Below are 22,574 nucleotides of genomic sequence, written 5' to 3'. Positions count from 1 at the left end.
GATAGCTAATTGTGTATGGGGGATGTGTGGGTGCATGGAGGGCATCCTGCAGCCTGTGAGCTCCCCACTCCATGTCTCGTTTCATGCAACCTTTTCTGAACAGCCTATACTGCCACACTGCTGGTCCGTCACGCGTGGCAGCTCGGCCAGCCTAGTTGGTGGCTGTCAGTATGACTTAAGGTATAACACCTACGAAGGTATAGCGCCTACCTACTGGTTGATGTGTTTTTTCCTTTTGCCAAGTGATTGCATTTGTTTAATATTTTCCATCCTTCTAAAATGACACTATTAAGGAAAATCACTCTGCTTCTCCCCCTCCCCCCAAAGCCCCACACCTGCGTGTTCTCTTTTGTCAATAAACACCAACAGTGGGTTGTGGCAAAGACAACCTCCACCCAGAGGCGGAGGTTCCGAGCTGAGTCCTGGTGTGCTGCTAACCAATTGATGGCCTTAGGCACCTGCAGTGTTTTGAGGGCTAAATTCTCCCTTCATCGAGGGCTGGAGGGGTGGATTAGCCAGTCTCTCAGGCCCTGCCTGGTTCCAACATTCTGCTAACATCCTGTGATTCTAGATGCCATGTTGACTGTGTCCTTTCAAGGAAAACCTTGGAATAGAGAGAAGAGCTCTTGACAAGCAGCTCCCCTGCTTCCTGATTAAGTCCTATCATCCCTACCAGTCAATCCCCAACCAAGGAAGTCATGCTCGATTCATTTCCATGGAATTAACAGGTGAGAGACACTTTCATGACCTGGTGGACCAAGCAGGAGAATCCATGTCAGCTGTCCTGGTCCTTTCCCTGCCTCTGTGGGCCTCTCGGTGTCTTAGTTTACACATCTGCCAAAGGAGTAGAATTCTACTTCTTTTTACAGGTAAATTTTAAGGCATGATCAGTTTTCAGGAAGTGCTTCAAGACCCTAGGCGAGATGAAAATGCTAAGTGCTCTCTGACTTTCCATCCCTGTTATAAGGTGCTGCTTCTTCAGATGATGGGGAGCCCTTTGCGGGGGGTGGGGAATTCAGGTGAGTGTTGCTCTGGCCTGCTGTCTTGAGTACAAATGTGAATGATCGACTGACTGCTTATTGCCAAACTGGAAATGTTTTGTAGGGATTTACTGGCATGGTATCATTCCTAGAAGAAGAAGAAAAAAAAAAAAAAAGAGAGAGAAACTTGACTGCACATTTTTTTTTTAAATCCGTGTTGTGACTTTTATTTAATTTCTATTTTTTTTTGGTAATAAAAAGTTGACTTTTTTATTTGAATTTGTCTTTTTTTATTTATTGGTCTGAAAGGCATTTCAAAGGTATTATAATAATATATTGGTGTAATTTAATTGGTGCAACATGCTTTATGGCTCCAGTCAAAATTGGTTTTCATTCATTTGATTGGTTTGAGCCCAGAACAGCCTACAGGGGGGAAAAAGCTGGATAACCACCCAAAGTGTGTGTATTTTCATTGGAAACTGATTTTTGTTTTGTTTTTCATTTTTCGTTTTGTTTTGTTTCCATTTTTATTTTTTAAATTAAATAAATTGCAATGAACTGAACTGAACTGGGACCTTGCTTCTTTATTTGCTTGTTTTCCTCTGAGTTAATTAAGTGACAGACTGGGTGTAAGTAGCGGAAACCCACCCAAGCTAGCTGAAACACAAAAGGGGAATTTATTTGAAGTTTTTGGAGAAGGAAATGCAGCTGGAACCAGCACTGGAGCAGTAGGAGCCAAGAAAACTCCAGGCCCTTTTATTCTGCCCTTCTTTGCACACCAGCTTTCTTCTTCTCCTCCTTTTGTAACCTTGCTTTCTCCCTGATTTTATGACTTACCCCATACCTTGCAGGTAGTCTCAGTTCTGGGTTCCAGAAGAGACTACTGGCCCGGTTCCTTCAAACTGGACTGGAGTGAGAAAATGAATAATAAACAAGTAAACAAATAACCCACCCAAATTATAGATTGTAATAATTGCTATGAAGGATATGGATAGGGTACAGAGATAGAGAATTAAGGGAGGGGGTACCTTTTATAGAAAGAATAGTCAGGGAAGGTATCTCTGAAGAGGTGACATTTGGTAAGAGATTGGAAGAAGAACTAGTTCTATGAAGAGGGAGCATTCTAGACAAAGGGAACAGTATATGCAAAGGCCCTGGGGTCTTCAAATCAGAGCTTTACAGGGTTAATTTCTGGCCCATTGGCATAGGACAATCCTGGTCCCGGGAGTCTGGGGTTTTGCTAAACATATGTGGTCAGGTTCTAACATGGACTGGCTATGATCATTTAGGACTCTGTGTACCCTTAATTACAAATGGCTGCCTCCTTTGACAGGTGGTCCCCAGATGAGATACATGCCATGACGTGCAATTTTAAATAAGAATATGTTTCCACTGCAGAAAAATCACTGCCAATTTATTGAAATTTATGGAGAAGATGTTTTTAATCCGCAGACTCATGCAAAGCTTGGGGCATGGAAGCAGAGCAACAGTAGTGCTCTATGAAGACCAGAAAGTTCAGACGAAGGGTTTCATGTCACAAAACCTGCCCCGTGCTGTCACAACGGTCTAGTTCCAGTGGGAAATTGGCGGGGGGGGGGGGGGGGGGGGGGGGATTGGCAGTCAATGTTTTTAAATTATGACAATTATTTTCCTAGTGAAGGAAACTTTATGGTGCTCGTCTCCACCTGACTGGGAATGTGCATTGCGTCACGACCCGCTAGTTTTTCCCCATCCAGCCCCTGTGCTGGTTTCCATTTGTGAATCAGTCGGGATAGGCTGTGTTATGCTAAAGTAACAAGTCCCGAAATGTCAGTGGCTCAATATGATCAACGATTATTTCTTACTGTCACCAAGTCCAAAACATGTGGGGCAGCTCTCTTTGTCATGTCTTCTCCACACAGGCGCTCAGGGATCTGAGCTTCCTCCATCCTGTGGGTCCGCCATCTTGGGGTCCTCCATTTCTAGCTATGCAAATGAGGGATAGAGAGACCACGAGTGAGGACCTTGTAAGGGTCAGGCCTGAATGTGTATACGTCACGTGTACCCTCCTCCCGTTGGCCACAACTCAGTCACCTGACTCCAACCTAATTTCCCGGGTAGTCTTTGAGCCTATAATACTTAAAAAGTGGAAAATAAAATGGAGTCAGATGGGCACATAACAACGGCTCTTCCACAGCTTATGTCTGCTCTCCACAGGGAGGTCCAGCACAAAGAAAAGTCATTTCTGTTGATATTAACTGAGTGCTTACTGTGCTGCAGGCAGTGTGCTTACCCTTTACATACATCATCCCTTTTAATGCTCTTTAATGTTTCAATGTTTCCTGATCTCCATTTCTAAAGATGAGGAAACGGTGTTGGAGACGTGCAGCATCTTGCCTGAGTCACCCAACTATTAAATGTGGAGCTAGATTCAAGCCTGGCTGACTAGCTTCTGAGCCCAAGCTCTTAACTGCTGTGTTGTGCCCCTGGGATGATCCTTCCTTAAGTCAAACTCCTTGATCATAAGGCCCTTCTTGTCACTATCCTTGTCCATGTAAATGGCATTTTCCTGCAGGAGCTAAATGGACACAATCGGGAATGAAGACACGGGCCCAAATCAATGCACTCTCCGAACAAATATGGTGTCACGGTCTAGAAGATTTCATCTCAGTAGATAAAATTAATAGAGTGGGTTCAGGCGTCTTAACTCCTCTTGAGTGGAACGGGATGGAGAATGAGTCCTTCTCTATTCTGAGCACATGCTGTGGCTCCGAACTCAGTAGTAGGCCTTCAGTGGCTAGATTTCTTCTGTCCAAAGATGTGTATTCACACACACCCAACAGTGCTGTATAAACTCTCTCCTGTGCTGATGTGTCATCTCAGGGGAGCCCACTATCGGAGGGCTGAAAGCTCAAAGCAACTGCTTTGGAGTCACATGGAAACACAGGATGCCAGGCTGGCTGCACGGACCTGCTTGGCATCAGGCATTGCGAAAACTTCCATCACAAAAAACAGAACATCACCGTGTTTTCAAAACCTAGGGCAAGGTGACAATACAGGCATGGCCTCAAATCAGACTTCCAGAGGAACACCTCCCTGTCAGGAGAAACTGAGGGTGGGGAACAGCTCATTTTGGAGGCAGCTGGAGAAAAGGGGCTCCAATAATATAGCTATCCTGAGAAAGTACTTCAAATAGAAATTTGTGAATCGCTGAAGCTGAAAAACATCTGATGCGGCAGTGCCTGGGGCATTCCAGAAGCTTCAACCATTAGGCTTTGGAGCCCAGACAAAAGGATGTGTGCAGAGCAGAAAGCCAGATGCAGACCTCTGAACCAGGCCTGCTGGTCAGCTCCTAAGAGGCCATGGTTGTGGGTTCAGTCCCTGTGGGTTACAGATGGTTCCTGGCAGGGGAAGCTGCTTAGACTGGCTTCTCATAAACATGTAAATCTGGGCACCATGGTGATAAAGTAAAGACTCGTGGAGGCTTGGGAAACATCAGCTCCCCTTTTCAGAGAAACAACTCGTAATCACATGCTCAGATCCTTTTGGGATCCAGAATCGTGGGATGCTGCTGCCCTTGAGGCTGTTGGAGCTAATGAGAGAGCATCTTGACATGTGCTTCTTCTGTGTCCAGTGCCCCACTGGAAAGGGAGGGTGCGGAAATGCGTCCTGGCTCTTTACGTTTCCACTGGAAGTGACACATGGCGCGGTGCTCACATCTCATCTCTCCTCATCACTACGACCTAGAATGCTAGAGGCTGCTATTATTCCATTATCTGTACCATTATAAAGGGGGTGTCTTTTTAAAAATAAGCTTTATCGAGGTACAATTCACATACAATAAAACATACGTGAGTTTAGTTTTGAGGAGGTTTTGAAAAATGAGTATGTGCACGTGATCACCTCCAGAGTGAGGATAGAGAACATTTTCACCACCCGCAAGTCTTTCTAATGCTTCTTCCCAGTTTGTCTACGCTCCACACCTTTGGTCTTAGGCAAACTCCCAATCTGCCTTCTGACACCATCTCATATAAATGAAAGTTTTCAGCATGTACTCATTTGTGTCCAGCTTCTTTCATTCAGCCCAACGCTTTTGAGATCCATCCATGTGGTTGCAAGTAGCCGTAGTTCATTCCTTTAAAAATTTTTTTTTATTTATTATTTTTGAGAGAGTGAACAGGGAAGGAGCAGAGAGAGAGAGAGAAAGAGAGAGGATCCGAAGTGGGCTCTGTGCTGACAGCAGGAAGCCCGATCCGGGGCATGAACTCATGAACCATAAAATCATGACCTGAGCCACAGCCAGATGCCTAACGAATGAGCCACCCAGGCGCCCCATGTAGTTCATTCCTGTTTATCGCTATGTGGTATTCCATTGTATGAACATACCACCACTTGTTATTACGAACAAAGCTTCTCTCGACATTTGCGTAAAAATCCTTATTGGGACATATGTTAGCATTTTCTTGGGTAAATACCTAGGAGTGGAATCGCTGGATTTTATGGTACATGTATGCTTAACTTTAAAAGAACCGCAGAGTTTTCTATAGTGGTTGTACCGTGTGACAGTATTTCCGAAAACATAGGCGAGTTCCAGCTGCTCCATATCTATTCCAACGCTTGACGTTGTCAGTCTTTTTAATTTTAGTTACTTTAGTGGGTATGTAGTATCTCATTATAGTTTTAAGGTGAATTTTCCTGATGATTAATGATATTGAGCACCTTTTCATGTGCTTTTGGGCTGAGTATCTTCCTTTGTAAAGTATCTCTCCAAAATTTTGCCAGTTTTAGAAATTTGGTTGGTAATATTCATATTGTTGAGTTGTAGGAGTTCTTTATATATCTAGACACAGGCTTTTATGAGATATATGTTTGCAGATATTTTTCCCATTCTGTTTTTTTTGCCTTTGTATTTCTTAACAGAGTGATTTGAAAAGCAGATGTTTTGAATCTTGCCAGAATCCTTTTCATAAAATACTCAATGGTTTGTGCTTTTCGTGTCCAAAGAAATTTTTGCCTACACCAGTGTTGCAGATGTTTTCTCTGTTTTCTTCTAGTAGCTTTACATTGAATTTTTTACCCTTAGGTGTATGCTCCATTTTGAGGTAAACTTTTGTTTACCGTGTGGGAAAGGGTCGAGTTTCATTTTTTTTACATACAGATCTTCAGTTGTTGGAGAGCAATTTGTTGAGACGGCTGTGCATTATTACTGGTTTTCTTTTAAATGACCTTAAAATGACCTTTTAAATGAAGAAACAAATAAATAGAATTACCTTAAAAATTAAAAATCAGACAATATCTTTCATATTTACACATAACTTTATGTTTGCTGTGTTTTCTATCCTCTGTGTTCCAAGCTGCCTGTTGGTATCATACTTCTTCATGGAGAAATTTCATCAACATTTCTTCTAGTAAAGGTCAGCTGGAGACTACTTCTCTCAGGTTTTCTTTCTTTGAAATAAAAATCTTTGTTTCAACTTTATTTTGCAAAGATATTTTTTCTGGTTATAATATTTTAGGTGATCATTTTTGTCTCTTGTTCCTCAAAGTTATCACTCCATTATCTTCTAGTTTGCATACCTTCTGATTAGAAGTCTGTGATCATTTTTCTCTCTCTTCTCTGTGACATTTTTCTTTTCTGTGCAACACCTAATATTTTTTATTTATTATTTTTTCCTTTGGCAATTTGATTATGATTTCTCTTGATACTTTGTGTATGTGTGTGTGTGTGTGTGTGTTTAGCCTTCTTTGGGTTCATTGATCTTATGTCTATAAGTTTATAGATTTCATCAAAACTTGTATTTAAAACTTTTTTTAATGTTCCATTTTTACTTCTGAGAGAGACAGAGACAGAGTGAGAGTAGGGGAGGGGCAGAGAGAGAGAGAGGAGACACAGAATCCAAAACAGGCTCCAGGGTCTGAGCCATCAGCCCAGAGCCCCATGTGAGGCTCAAACCCACAAACCACGAGATCATGACCTGAGCTGAAGTTGGATGCTTAACCAACTAAGCCACCCAGGTGTCCCCAAAAGTTGGATTTTTAAAATTTCCATTATGTATTCAAGTACTTTTAATATTTATTCCTCTTCTTCCTCTCCTTCTAGAACTCCAGTTACATACATGTTATGCCACTTGATATTGTCGACATTTCTGACAATGAGGCTGTTGACATTTTTCAATCTTTTTTTCTCTCTGTGCTTTGTTTTGGATTTTTTTGGTGTGTCTTCAAATTCACTGATCTTTTCTTTGATAGTGTTTAATTTGCTCTTAATTCCACCCAGTGAAATTGTATTTCAGATTTTGTGTTTTTCATCCCTATAAGTTCCATTTGGTATACATATGCATTCAGCAATGTCTCTGTACTCTGGCTGGTGGAAACATGAATATTTCCAGCCCTGGGTGAACTCTGAGAACTGTTTAGCTTGTAGCTTCCCAGTGATGATTCTTCTTCTTCTTCTTCTTCTTCTTCCTGTTATTTTCCTTTGCCCAGCTTCATGGGCTTTCTCCCTACACATGCACAGATCAGTATTTATCTAAAGTCTCAGTATCCCCATGCAGATTTCTGGAGCTCTTTGATTGTATAGTGCCCTCCTTTCCAGTACTCTGTGCCCTACAATCTAGCTGCCCATGGCCTTCATGATCTCTGTTTGGGTTCCTCCTTCTGGGGAAGAGATTTATCATAGAAATTTCCCCCAGGTTAAGCTGGTATAATTGGAGGGTTTACCTTGTGTTTTCTTTTCTACTGGGGATCATAGTTCTACATTGCTTGTTGCCTGATGTCTGAGCACAATTGTTTAATATAATCTGTTCTGTCTTGTATTTTGTTTTTACAATGGGGTTAGGAGGTATTTCATAGGAGTTTCTCCTTCATAGATAGAAGAAAAGTTGAAATTAAGCCATTTGCCCAATCACAGAGATAGGCGATGGCAGAACTGGGTCTTAAACTCATATATGACAAACGTCAAAGCCTATGTTTTTCACTCTTTTTTTTTTCTTTAATATTTATTTATTTTTGAGAGAGACAGACTGTGAGTGAGGGAGGGGCAAAGAGAGAAGGAGACACAGAATCCGAAGCAGTCTCCAGGCTCTGAGCTGCCAGCACAGGGCCCCATGGCTCAAACTCATGAACTGTGAGATTGTGACCTGAGTTGAAGCTGAACACTTAATCAACTGAGCCACCCAGGGGCCCCCTATGTTTTTCACTCTTATCAAGATCCTGTTCTCCCCCCAACCTCTCTCTCTCTCTCTCTCTCTCTCTGTTTTTAAAATATCACATTCCAGAAAGAAGTCAAGTAAAAATTCTATCAGTGAAAAGCAAATTGGTTATTTTGCTTGCTGGTAATTTCAGTAAAAAGGGTTAGCCAGGGAGTTTGCTATTATAGTTGGGCTGCTTCTCAGAGGTGCCATTGCCAAAGAGAGCTTTCATTTATTTTCTTCCCCGGTGAGTGAGTGGAGAAAGCGTGGGACAGCTCTTCATTTATTTGTTGACTCGTTTACCAATTCTATCATTGATTCATCCATTCAAGATTATTTATGGAACACCTACTGTGTTCCGGGCACTAGGCTTCTCTTTGAGAGGGGAAGGGAGAGGGAACTCCTAAAGATCTTCTTTCACTGTCTTTCCCCCTCTCCTTGCTCACTCCCCCAAACCTTTAACGTGAGCATGTGGAAAGGGCCCAGATGGTGACATTGTAGGTTTGTCTCTCCCTGGATTCTGGTGGAGCTTCTGAGTGGCTAGGAGGGAAGTTAAGGCCTCTTCCCATATTAAAATAAGCACCAGGATCCCTGGGAGGATATCACACATTAAGCTATTGTCAGCTGAACCTTAGCCAGCCATTAATGTTTCAGGAAAGATTTATTAAGTGCTAACTGGGAGTAAGAATGGAGAACAGCACAGACCCCTTGGGAATCCTTGGGACAGAAGGCGAAGGCAAGGGAATTCTCACAAGAAAGGTGGCAAGAGAGACTGAAATTTTGCCTCAAGCTGAGCCGTCTAAGGAGCTGGCTCTTGCCCTCTTCGGTCTGGGTGTCATAATGACAACCAAGGTGAGTGACATCTTGTAGGTTACGGGTCCCCCCCAAGCTCATTTTGTCCTGTCTCTCGATAGTCCCTGGAAGTAAACATCAACACCGCAGAAGAGATGGAAGCTTGGAGAAGGGAAGTCACGGGCTCAAGTCATGCAGCTGGTAAGTGCATGGTCTGAACCTGAACTCAGTCAATCTGACTACGGGGATTCCCGTCCCAAGTCTGCTCTGTCATCTGAAAATGCAAAGTTGCTTGCTTTGACCAAAAAATCTCTACCTTCATTACCCCTGCCATCTATTAAGCATTTTGCATGTGCAACCCCTCTACACAGCACTACGTTTTGTGCCAAAGGTCATCTGGGCTCATGGGTGTCCTCCAGATGTTTGTGGCCCATCTTGGGAACCAGTTCTTCCCCTTTGTGGCTGGTCGGTTGGAATGGATGTGAAAAGCAAGTCTGGCCAACGAGCGCCTGGGAGACCAAGAAATGACAAACAAAAGGACACAGAGATGTTCTCATCTTAAAGCTCTGCGCTCCATCTGGGCAACTAAATTGGGCAGAAAACGCTTCTGAGGAGAGCAGGAACAAAGCGATAGCCTATCATTGGTTTGCTGCCGTTGGAAAACAAAATGCAACGTATTTGCAGGGTGAGGTTGCAAGGCTGTTTACAACAGAGGCACCGGCAGGCCTCAGATGAAGGCTAGATGGGTTAATGAAATAAACGCACTTCCTGCTTCCCCTTGATTTATATTTCTAAGCTTGCACTCCATAGTAATTCAATAAAGCTGAAATGGCAGGAATGTCTGGCAGATTTTTTGAGAATATGATACTTGGCTCATGTGGTGCTTCAATTTCAGTGTCTGGATAAGAGAGCGACACCAAGGGACATCAGAAACAACTTTTGTTTTTCTCTTTCAGCCTTTACTGTCACAGCACAGGTCACTTCTTCTCAACTTTATTCATGTCAAAGTAGCAGGTTATTTATTGAAAGCTTCCTGAAGATTATGGTCTAGTTGAGAATGATGAGGTTTTCGCTGCCCAGCAATCATGGTCCTTACAATTTGGAAGTTTATGCTTCAGCTCATGATTTTTCTTTTCCTCTTGATGTAACAAGAGACTTTAGCTCTGTCCTCTGAGCAATTCTGGGATTGATCCTCACGGTCCTTTTCCTCTGTTAGTGGCACAGGGACTGTTTGAAATCGCTGCCTTGTATGCGTATGTGAGATGTGCATGGGGGGAGGGGACAATGAAAGGGAGGGAGGGAGAGAGACAGAGAGAGGGACACAGAGAAATGTATCAGTCTTAGACGAGCCCGTTTAGTTTCCATTCTAGTAGCTTTTGTTGAATAATATTCTGTCACTGAAAGCTCTATAATACAAATCTGCTCTTTTTGTTGGTCCTGCACCACTTTCTGTGGGGATCAACCACTCCCAATGCAAGGTGGCTCCAGGCGGGCGTCACCTTCTACCCTGAAGGAGGAATGAGCTCTTCACCCACCCTAACTGGTTGGATTTCTTTTTCTCCTGGACCCAATGATTGGTCCTGGGTTCACTCCAAAACAGAGCCCAGCAGTACCATGTGGGTGGTTAAGTGTGCATGTTGGGGTAGAGTGACTTGTATTCTTTTCCTTCTTTCTTTTCTTTTTGGAATGACCATGGGACTGATGGAAACCTAGAGATACTAATGGCAGCCAGTTTTATCACCAGGTGGTAAGAAAGATGACCTGAGAATGAAGCCAAGAGAGAACAAAACAGAACTAAGAAGGTAAATTAAATGTGTATTGTAGCTTTATTTGAACTCTTGGGTCCAGCTGTCCCTGAAGCAAACACTAACCCAGGACTTTACAATTATGAGACTTAGTCCCTGTTTTTTGCTTTGGGTTTTGGTTTTTAGCTTAATTAGTTTGATTTGGATTTCTGTCCCTTGCAACTGAAGGATTCTTGACTGATACAGTCTCTGAGCATAACATGGACTCAAAAGCCAAAAGAAACTCTTAGTAGAATAGTGGTGATGAAGACAAACTTGGCTTCTGCCCTCACATTGTTCATGGTCCAAAGGGCTGTCATTTCAATGGCTGTATTAGTCAGAGTTTTTAGCTTCAGACACTTCAGACCAAGTTCTGGTTCTTTTATGCAGAAATGGAAATTATTGAAGGTTATTCAGTAAACACAGAACCTTCAGGAAGGCCAGACTTTGAGACTATAGGTGCAGAAACAGAATTCTGTTGTAGAACTTGTCAGGAGGGGACCCCCCCCCCCCAGCCAGCCCCAGTGGTCATAGACATTGCCCCCTGCACTGCCAACATCTGACAGGGTAATGCTGGGGACAGGCCACTATTAACACAGTATCTGTCACGGTGACTGCCTCTCAAAATTGGAGGTAGCTGCCACCACGTTTCCTAGAATAGACCCTCTGTGGGGTCTGTACCTGGGTCAAAGCTAAGCATGGATTTGGTGGGGACGAGGTTGCATGCCTGCACTCTGATGGCAGTGGAAGTGATTACCCGGTCTCTCTAGTAACCTCTACGTTGCATCATGCCTCACAAGATGGGGACGTCTTTGGACATAGCACATGCCTTAAATATGTTAGGTAGCCAGATAGGATGACAAATTCCCACAGTGTTGACCATATTAGGGAAGGTTAAGTTTGAGCACATACCATCTTCAGCCCCAACTCCAAAAACTATGAAGTGTGCTGCATGGAAGGCCCAGGTCGGACGAGCTTTGCAAAGTAGGTGCATGTGGCCTTTTCCCCCATGAAGCCACACAACGAACGCTGATTCTTTCCTGCTTGCAAATTACCTTCTAGTAGAATCATAATAATAATCATGAGACAAAATTAACTTCCAGTTTGAGATTGATAAGGTAGCGAATAATCTCACTTTTTCTACTCTCAGCTCTGAGTCTATGGAGAAACCCACCTAGGTAGTTAGCTTGATTACTAGCTTTATTGCTGATAAAGAAAACTTAGAGGCTATGGCTTGGGCCCTCGGCCATATTGGGGCTTTTGCTCTTTCTGTCTTTAAGGGAGGCAGGGAGAGGTGGAGAAACTGGATGGACACAGCCTCCCCATGCAGGATGTATCACCTGGGACCAGGGGAAGAAACTGAAATTCCTGTGGGCAGATGGTAAGAAAAGAGTGACCCCAAATGGCCCCAGGGGAGCTTGCCCTATGCCCCTTTTCCGGTCTGACCAGGCAGATAATTGCTGCGCACCATGGGAGAGAGGAGAAAAGGTAAGGACAGCGTGTGCCCCTCTTACCAATATTCCCTTCTGTCAAGAGGAAGGGACATCCGCCCTCCTCTGTCCAAACGGGAGCAGTAAATGCTCTCCTGGTACCATCATTACTTGAGGTCTTCCTCTGTGTCAGACAGGCTACTGAGCACTTTATAAAAATGATCTCATTGAATTCTCATGAAAACCTGATGAAATGACCCAATAAGAGCTAACACATATTTAGTGTTTATGCCAGGAAATGTTCTAAGCCCTTGGCATCTATTCACTCGTTTCTCACCAGCAGGGTTCTGGCACGAAATAGGATAACTTGAGGAGATTTTCATAAAAGGACAGTTTCTGGGGGTATGGTTAGGGAGTAGGGCAGACGCCAGGGAACTTCAGTACCCAGGGGTAATGAAGAAGGAGTGAGGATGGGGCGGGTCCTGGGCTCTAGAAGGACACAGCTATGTCAGGAAGGCCTCCGTGACAGGGGCTGTCATCAGGCCAAGCGGCTGGCCAGGGGTGACCACTGGAAAAGGCTGTCTCCTGTGCAGTTTTTCGAGCCCCACTTGGCCATGCAAGAACAGGCCTTCTCAGGCCTTCCCGGGAGATAAGGACCCTCTATGGCCCGTGCCAGGCTTATCCCCTTGTGTGGGAATATCTTCCCCTGTTTCAGGCAGGACAGATACTCTTCTGTCCAAAGCATGCATGTCATATGGTGCTTGGCCAACCCCACTGTTAATGATCTGTCCTCCATGGGGAGAGGAGAGTTGTCTTCTGCCGTGGCACAGAAGGGTGCCCAGAAGCCGACTTCCCTGCGTTGGCCACTGGGAGAGACCTACCAGCCCTGGGGACCCATGCCCACTATTGAAGCTGACCTTGTTCTGTCTCTTCTCTGTGTATGGAAAGCATTGTTCTGTTCGGTACTTGGCTGTGTCATGTTCTTCTTGCAACTCCGGTACCAAGATGCAGGGGGCAGAAGCGTTTAGAGTCCTTGCTGGGATTGGAGCTGGTGTGCGGAATTCTGCTCGACTGTGACCCTGTGGGGAGGAAGCTCAGAAATGACCACGCTGGCGGGGATCTCGGTTGGCATAGTTGCCACTGGTCACCTTGAGCAAAGTGGGGCAAGACGGAGGGTGTCTCTGGAGGGGCGGGTGGGAGGTGCCCAGCAGAGGCACATGCTGCCATTGTCCCTGTTTTCTAGACAAGGAAACCAAGGCTCAGCGGTCGGCCAGATAACAAGCCCAAGGATCTAGCAATAAGATGTGGCAAAGACAGATGACGGCTCGTTCCCCTCACTATACAGCTCGCGCTCACCAGTCCCCGTGGCGCCTCTGGCTGTGCCTTCTTGCCTCTGCCAAGAGACCCGCAGGCCCGCGTGCCAGGCTGGAGGAGGGGGACTGACATCGACTGGGTTTCATCTTTGTGTCAGACAAGGGACTAGGCAGTTAATGTGACAGGCCCGTTGAGACAGGTGTTATGGGTTCCGTTCCATGTGTGAAGAACCTCGGTCTCAGAGAGGCTAAGTAACTTGCTCAAAGCCACACAGCTGGGTTATTAAGTAAGGTAGTAACCTAGGTCTGTCGGATACCAGAGCCCATGATCCTTCCATCGTGTCATGGGGCAGCGGCACGAGGCAAGAGAGGAAGGGCGAAGGAGAGCGAGGCAAAGAAGCGCGGGACATTTGGAGAAGGTGGGCGGCAGTGGAGGGGCATTCAGGTGGCGACGACCCTCTTGGGGCTGGGAAGCATAAGGCGTGTGGGCAGGAATCCCGGAATGCCATCTGGAGCTCCACGGAGCCCCAAAGCAGCATTTATTCCCGCAAAATCGGGACAGCAGGTGCATGCTGGGCTGTAGCTTCGCACGGAAGCACACGAGCCTTGTGCTCTGGGAAGAGGCGGCCGCGCAGGGTGCTGCTGCAGATGGGAGCCTAAATCGCGCGGCGGAGCGGCGCGGCCACAGCCAGCAGCATCTGACTCCCCGGCAGAGTGGTCATATGTTCGCCATGTGTCTCATCCTTCCTCCTTCGACTGCACTTTCTCCGGCTTCCTCTCCTCCCCTCTCACTTGCTTTCGCTCTTTTTTTTTTTTTTTTTTTTCTTTTTGCTTCAGCTGCGGTGTTCTCAGGTTTCGCCTGCCTCCTCGAAGCGCTTGGGGATGCATGTTCACTTTGATACACTTCAGGCCTCTCCAGTTCATTGCGTTCAAATCAGAATCCCTTCCTCCCGCGCAGGAAACGTGCTTCCCGTCCTCGCTGGTTTCCCATTTTGCTTAATGGCACCGGATGTACAGGATGGAAACCTGGGAGGAGCCAGCCCTGCTTCCCTTCCCCTCCCCTCCCCCCTCCTCCTCCCCCTCTCTGTCTCCAGGCTGCCTCTCCTTCCACCACCACCACCATCACCATCACCTTGGCTTTCACCCTCACCTTCTCTCTCAGGAGCCGAACTCCCCAACTGCTTTGCCCCTTCTCACGCCTGCACGCAGGCACGCAGACTCTGGAGTTGTCGTTCTAAAACATACATCCGACCCCACTTCAAGACATTTTCTAGGTGACATCGACCTGCTTAGCAAGGAGGGGCATTTCACGCATCGCAGAGTGGCTTTGGGAAGAAGGGTATGGTGGGCACGCTTGGGGCCCCCCCGAGATTCCAGCCCTAATGGGCTACCTACCTGGCACGGGTAATTCGGGTGAGAATCAGTTGACCTTAAGATAGGGAGAAGAACCAGGTGGGCCAGGTGCGATCACAGGAACTCTTCACGGCAGCCGAGGGAGGCTAAGTAAGGGACAGCCACAGAGGTTCCAAGTACGAGAAGGATTCAGTGGCCAGCCATGGCTGGCTTGAAGATGGAGGGGCCGCAGGTCAAGGAAACGGGAATCCCAGTCCTGTTGCTGCAAGGAACTGAGTTCTGTCAACACTGCGAATGAGTTCGGAAGTGGGTTCTTCCCTAGAGCTTCCAGAAAGGAATGCGGCTCTGTCAGCACCTTGATTACGGCCTTGTGAGCCCCTGAGCAGAGAGGTCAGCCACGTCAAGCCAGATGTCTGAACTGCAGAGCTGTGCGATAACATGTGGCTGCTGTGTTAAGCCCCTAAATTTGCGGTACTTTGCCGTGGCCGCCCTAGCAAACTCGTACAAACAGGACGCCAGTTCCGAGGGAGCTGAGCACGCCCTGTGCACCTGCTCCTGGCCAGGCACTGTGGTGGGTCCTTCCCACTGCTGGGCCGGACCACGCCCTGAGCGGCAAACACCAGAGAGGAGCCCCAGTTGATCTCAGCAGAAGAGGACGGGAGATGACTCCCAGAATCTCCAGAAGGTCTGGGAAACAAGGCTTGGGAAACTAAAGGCTTGGGAATATAAAGGAAGCGAGTGGCCAGACCTCAGCCAGAATCGGGCCACAGAGCCAGTTTGCTGAGGAGACCTCCACCACCTTCCTGGCTGCTTTGCTACCTCAGCCGGGTCTGACCTCTGGCCACAGGGCTCGGCTGCCCTAGAAAATGAGACGGTCCGGGTCAGAATGGCCAAAATGGACCCTCCTCCTTCCCTGCTTCTGTGGATACTCACTCTGAGATTTGAAATCCTGGGCAGGTGCGCCTGCTTTCTCTGGACTGGGTTGTAGACCTAGAAGTTTCAGATGTAGGGAAGCCAAAAAAATGACCCACAACAAATGACAGATCATCCTATGTCATTTCATTTAATCCACAAGAGGCTCTTATTATCCCCATTTAGATGAAGTAACTGAGGCCCCTTGGGGAGGTAAAGTGACTTGAACCCGGGTCACCTAAGCCTTGAGAATATCACATGGGATGTCGCTGCTGGGTGAAAGTCGAGGTTCAGATCTCTTCCGAGGAAAGAAGAGCCAGGTGGATCCTGTTTAGTCCTTGGCTCAGAGGACTCTGGATAGATGGATTGAATGGGAGCAGGAGCCCGCCAGACACAGTCCTGTCCCGTTTGCTTGCGAGGCCTGAGCATGGCAGAACTTTATCTTCCCTATTTGGTAAAATACGCTTTCTAATATCTACACCGAGGTGGTCCCCTTTTGTACCATTTATTTTGTGACACGGCCTGCCCTCTGTCAACCTCAAATGTAGACAAGGGATGTCTGAGGCCCTTCTGGAGACCACCATCGGGAGAGCTCACCTGTCTCTGTCTTGCCCACCCACACCAGACATCAACGCTCTCCCAGCCTCGCTGTCCTTCCCCACTCAACATTGCAAAGGAAGTGAGATGGAGTCCTGAGAATCCCACTCACCCAGGACTGTGCCTGGGCACGACGGCACAAATCTCAGCATTCGTGGGGCATGGGATCCCCCTGGTGCGTCCAGCACTCTGGGCACCGTCTGGCACCTTTGTGTAGTTCTTTCCTTCTGCCCCCTATCCCCTTCGCTCTGAATCCAGGCCAATACCAGAAAGAACTAAAAAGCCCTCATTTGGAGCCTATTTCCTGACGCGGGGTTTCTGGAGCACATCCAGACACAGGCCATTGATCGAAAGAGGTTTGAGTTACTGGTGCGAGGGCCAGGCTACAGGCAAACAAGCCACACTCAGATCTCGCAGTAGGGGACACCAGGAAAAGTCATCTGCGAGGGTGACTAGTAGCTCTGGCAAGAATCGCTTCGTTTTAGACATTTATTTCTGGTAAATATTTAATACATACATATATACTCGAGACACATATAAATATACATTTAATGCTCAAATCTACAAAGTGGTCAATACATAAATCTTTGATATTTGTTGCACACCTAGGGCTATGCGGTCGAGTATAGGAATTAAGTGCAAGGATTGCTGAATACCTACTATGCGCCAGGCACTCAACACACAGGATCTCATTCACTAGCCGTATCAGCCACTGGTGGGTGTCGTCATTGGTGTTTTATAGATGATACGGTGAAGATCTAATGTGCGGGGGATGGGTCTCCTATCCTGCCAAGTGCAGTGGATGGATGATTACAATTGCTGCTATTATGATTAATCATCATGATTGGTCATAGTCATGATTACAAAACGTATAGGGTCAGTGGTAACAGGTGTTATCTGGACCACAGCCTATTGGGTGTCCGAGAGGTGGGACTACAAGATGATGGCTGGGGTCCATTGTCCAAACCCCACTTCCTGTATCTATTTAGACATACTCTGCCCTAGGTTCTTTGCTCACGTAGCTCATCTTAATCCTGACAAGCGCATCCTAAGAGAGACTTTTTGATTAAAAGAATCTGAAGCGTAGGAAGAGGCTAAGAAATTATTCAAGTTCATATCCTCAATGCGGATTTGAACTCAGACTCTGGAGTCTGCCTTCTTTTACCACTAAGCCGTATGCCTCCCAATCAACTGCTAACCTTTACTAAATCCTAAGGGTATAGGATTACTCGGCTTTGCTAACCAAAATCGTTTCCTTCTCCAGTGGCAGAGACTATTGGCTGTCTACCCAACACCTGTTAACTATCACTATCTTTCCTCAGTAACAAACCCCAATTTCCAGCTGGGCACATCATCCAAAATAAGGGACAATATTTTCCAGCTTCCCTTACTGGGCCCTTATATCTGGGTGCGACCAAGTGACTAAGTTATATAAAATGAAATGTAATGGCGAGTACTCTTTAGTACTTCCAGAAAGTTTCCTTAAAAGGGAGGGGACAAGCTATTCTTCTTTCTCTTTGGTCTTCCACATCTCCCCCCTCGTCTGGCCTGGGATGTAGATGAAATGACCGGCACTCTGGCATTTGTATTGGACCATGAAGTGACCTTGAGGACAAAAGCTGTAAGATGGGGGTCAGTGGAGCAGAAAGATAAATGTCTGTGACCCTAACGACCAGGGATCCACCATCCTTGTCCTGGACTGCCTACTTCTAATTCTCTTTCGTGTGGCAGTCAAGCGCACTTCATATTGTATGTGCATCGACTCCATGTACATTTAATGAGCACCTGTCATAAGCCAGACATTCTGGGTTCTGGAAGCAAAAGAATGACATCAGGTAGCTCATTTCCTTCTCAAATTTTCTTTCTTTAAAATTTAGATAAGAGCAAGGAGAAATTATTCCAGACATTTACTCAAGTCCGACCATTCATTTCATTTGTTTTATGTCCCTACTACCTTTTCCCTCAGCTCTGAGAACCTTGTAAGTCACTCCAGTCACAGCACATTGTCACCATTAGTCCCACAAAGACTCTCGCCCTCTATCTCCCGCTTTCTCCCAACACCTGTGACCTTCCCTCTCCCCAAGAAGGCACTCCCTCTAATTCCATCTTCAAATAGGGGTGCGTCCTTGTCAGGTGGCATCGGTGTATGTGTTTCTAATGTTCACAGATGGCACTGTGCTAGAAATCTTACTCTTTCCTTAGTTTCTCACCCAAGACTATGGTTTTTTTAAAAGCACAAATGTTACGACTGACGATAAAGATACTGAGTGAAGCTTAAGACTTCTTTGCAAAATTCCTGGGTTGTTGTGCGGTTCTTTGAATAAAGTCCACTCCAGGAGGAACAGTTAGGACGTTGTGTTCAAAAGCTTGCTTTCAGTTTTGAGGTTTGTCTCCCACCCACCCCTTCTCTCTTTGGTTTACTTTTTGACTACGTAAACTGCATAGTTGAACAGGCAAAAGTAAATTACAAATTCCGCTCGAAGGTTTCTCCCTTGCATCCCTCCCCCTCGAGCCTGTTTCCGGCCCCCATACCCATTAAGAGTAACCATTATTAACATTGGTTTCTGGTCTTTCTTTGCGGTGGTGATTTTTCAGTTGCCTGCTGTTCCACCGGTTTCCTGTTGCTGGAAATTCAGGTTGCTTCCATTCTATTTATTATTATTAGTTTGCGTAGGTCTTTCTATGTGTTTCTGGCTGCTTGCCTGTTTTGCATATTAACACTGCATTGAAATCTGTCCACGCTGCTCTAGGGATGTCTAGTTTCTTGCTTCTTTCTGCGGCCTTGCTTCCCACAGACCGTATTCATCACAGTTTCACTTTGTTCCCCCCCCCCCCCATACCGCCCCTCGACAGTGTCACCCATTACCACAGGCCAGGGTTTCTCTGGGATACATGCACGCAGCGGGATGTATACACATTTCATTTCACTTAGGGCTGGCCGATTGCTTTCTGAAATGTCCGTAATGACTTACTTTTCCACCAACACGACATAGAGTTTTTACTTTTCAAATTTACTCATTTTACAGATAAGTCAAGGAGGCCTAGACGGGGTCACAAAGTTTTCCAGTGAGAGTCAGATTTTGAATTGTGGGTCCGTAAGTCCTCTGTAAGTCTGTGTTAATCATTGTTGAGTAACACCTTAGTCTGTTCAAATGAATTAATTCAACCAACATTTATGGAGTGCTTACTGTATGGCTCAACCAGCATTCATAGAGTGTATGGCAAGAAATGTGCTGGGCACTAGAGATGCAAAGAGGAGGTTATAGTCTCCCTGTAAGGGAGATCAGTAAATGGGCAAACTGTTGGGGTTTATAGTTTCCTTCTGCAAATGTGTGTGTGTTGCATCGATGTCTGTGTGAACTGGACAAGCCAGCCTTTCTTCCGACTCCCGCTTAGTCCGGGCAGGATACAGGAGGCTGGTGATTCTGTTCTTTTGTCTTCTCCAGAGCCACCTGCTGGTCACATGATCATCTTATGAGGCTCTATGGGAATGTTTCCCTTTCTAGAAAGGTTGGCCAACTAGCTGGCCATAATAAGAAGTCCTTTGGAAAGTTCAGTCCACGCATAACTGGAAAAAAAAATACACTTGTATGTGTACATCTTCCTCTGATAGTGTCCTCAGGACTATGACAGGACTATGAATTTAGGAAAATTGAATTTTTCTTTTTATGGTTTTGTCTACGTTGGCTCACATAATTTCCCACCTTCATTAGAAGCAACAAGATCAGACTGAAGCAGGGTCTCACACTTTTCAGTGCCTGGGACTTTTTTCTGATTCCTTTCCTCCCTGTGTTTTGAAAGATACTATCTTCGGGGCAGACTATTTGTTAAATAGTAACTAATTTTCTTTTCTGCTATCTATGATTCAGATATGGAAGTATTTCTGATTGTATAAGGAAATCACATTTTAGGAATTTTTATGATGGCCCTGGTAGCCAAATAGGGCTTCTAATCAGTGTAAACAGTGTTGGAATACCAGGACTCCAGATGGGACTCACAGATCTTAATGATATCGAACACCTTTTCTGGCTCCATAGTTCTGATTCTATCATCTGTCTTTCTGTCCATCTATCTATCTATCATCTATCAATAATCTATCTATCTATCTATCTAGGCTATGTCTCAGGAATTCTTTAGATGTCACCTATGATTATTATCAAATAAATTTAGCACTCAGTTGATGGATCTCAGACAAAATCTAAATATGGCATCATGGTTAAAAATTTGGGCTGGGAAGTCAGACTACCTATGTTTGAATCCCAGACAAGCCCTTTGCCCCTTGCTGTCTGTGTGACTTCCGCCAGGTTACTTAACTTCCCTATGCCTCTGTTTACCCATCTGTGCTTTATGTCTTAATATTTGTGCCTCTTATGGGGCTGTTCAATGAGGATTATAAAAGATAATAAGTGAAAAGTGCTTGCTAGCACACAATACATGCTGGTTTGTGATGATATGATGGTGATGGTGATGGTGATGATGATGGTGATGATGCTGGTGGTAGTGATGGTGGTGATGATGATGATGGTGATGATGATGATGGTGATGATGATGGTGGTGATGCTGATGGTGGTGATGATGATGATGGTGATGATGATGCTGATGGTGATGGTGATGATGATGGTGATGCTGATGGTGATGATGATGGTGATGATGATGCTGATGGTGATGCTGATGGTGATGGTGATGGTGATGATGATGGTGATGATGCTGATGGTGATGATGATGGTGATGATGATAATGATGGTGATGCTGATGGTGATGGTGATGGTGATGATGGTGATGGTGATGGTGATGAGAATGGTGATGCTGATGGTGATGATGATGGTGATGATGCTGCTGATGGTGATGCTAATGGTGATGGTGATGGTGGTGATGATGGTGATGGTCATGGTCATGGTGATGATGGTGATGATGATGGTGATGATGATGATGGAGATGATGATGACAATGACAATGCTTCATAAGCTTTGTTGTATTTTTTGCCCACGGAGTGGTTCTCGCCACTATCATGTAATTTGCTGTCCAAGCTGTCCACTAAATTCTCCTAACCTCACACTGCTTGTGCTTTGAAAATTGTGGAGTCTTTGGGTTGTACATTTCAATACCAAGGTTACTCAATGAAATGAACATTCATGGCTTTGGTCTAGGTCAGTGATTTTCAGATGGATGACTCCCCCCCGCCCCCCCCCCCCCCCCACCAGGGGACATTTGTCAAGGTCTGGGGACATTTTGGTTGTTGCAATCCTAGGGGCACTACTGATATCCAGGAGGTGGAGGCCAGGGATGTTCTACAAGCACAGGAAGTCCTCTATAATAAAGAGTTATGTGGCCCAGAGTGTTAATTGTGCCAAGGTTAAGGAACTCTGACTTAGATGTAACTGAGGAAGGAAGTCACTGGATCTGCTTTGAGGCATAAGAAGGGATCAGACCTTTCCTTCAGTGTCCTGAGGATGGCAGAACTTTAGTGTGTCAGACAGTGCTTGGCTGGCAGCCAGAGGCTCCAATGTCAGAGATGCCTCACAGGCTCCTTGTAGGAGGCAAGAAGCTGTAGAAGAGGGCTAAAGTGCCCTTTGCTTTCTATGATATAGACTTAACTTAAACCTCCTTAAGACCTTCAGTTCAGGCCTTATTACCGAGGTGGATTCATACAAGCTTGAGAATAATGGCCTTGAGATATTGAGTAGCTACGGTGTGCCAGGCATGGCTTGAAGCACTTGGACTACATTATTAAATTAAATGCTCAATTAGTTGAAACTTTCAGTAACAGGTTATCTCTCCAACTGGCTTCAGCAAAATAAAGATAATTTATTTGCATTGGAAAAGTTTTGTGCTTCAGGTATGGCTAGATCCAGGAGTTCAGAAAATGTCATCAGGCCCTCGTCTTATTTTCTCTACCCCTTGGATCTGCTTCTCAATCAGGCTGCCTGTTGGGACAATTTTTTCTTCCAGTAGCTCCAGTTTGATAATCTACCCACTTCAAAATCGGATGATATCCTCTTCTTGAGAGTTTCCATTAAAGTCTCAGAATGAGAAGAGATTCATGTGTCTGTTTCTGAACAAGCCACCTTGGCTATGAGTGCAATTTCATGCTCCAATTATCCAGGTCTCTGAATATGGACCACCTTGTTGTTCACTATGTTGTTCCAGCTGGTTCCCACAGCAACTCAGGGAGGTAAGCAGAGCTCAGATTATTAACTCAACTGTTCCTGCTGTGCCAACCACGCTCAGGGGACCTAAGCGGAGG

General features: G+C 45.6%; 1 protein-coding gene across 1 annotated transcript in view; it reads left to right on the top strand.

The window, feature by feature from the left end:
- Positions 1-1,189, top strand: part of NUAK1 (NUAK family kinase 1) — a 72,310-nt gene extending 71,121 nt beyond the window's left edge. Inside the window, exon 8 of the transcript XR_006220194.1 lies at positions 572-1,189. The gene's annotated coding sequence lies outside the window, so the exon portion shown is untranslated. The remainder of the gene's footprint in view (positions 1-571) is intronic.
- Positions 1,190-22,574: the final 21,385 nt, after the last annotated feature.

This window comes from Panthera tigris, chromosome B4 (genome assembly GCF_018350195.1).
Source record: "Panthera tigris isolate Pti1 chromosome B4, P.tigris_Pti1_mat1.1, whole genome shotgun sequence".
In the NCBI taxonomy this organism is placed as follows: Eukaryota; Metazoa; Chordata; class Mammalia; order Carnivora; family Felidae; genus Panthera; species Panthera tigris.
This window is presented reverse-complemented; position numbering and strand designations above follow the sequence as displayed.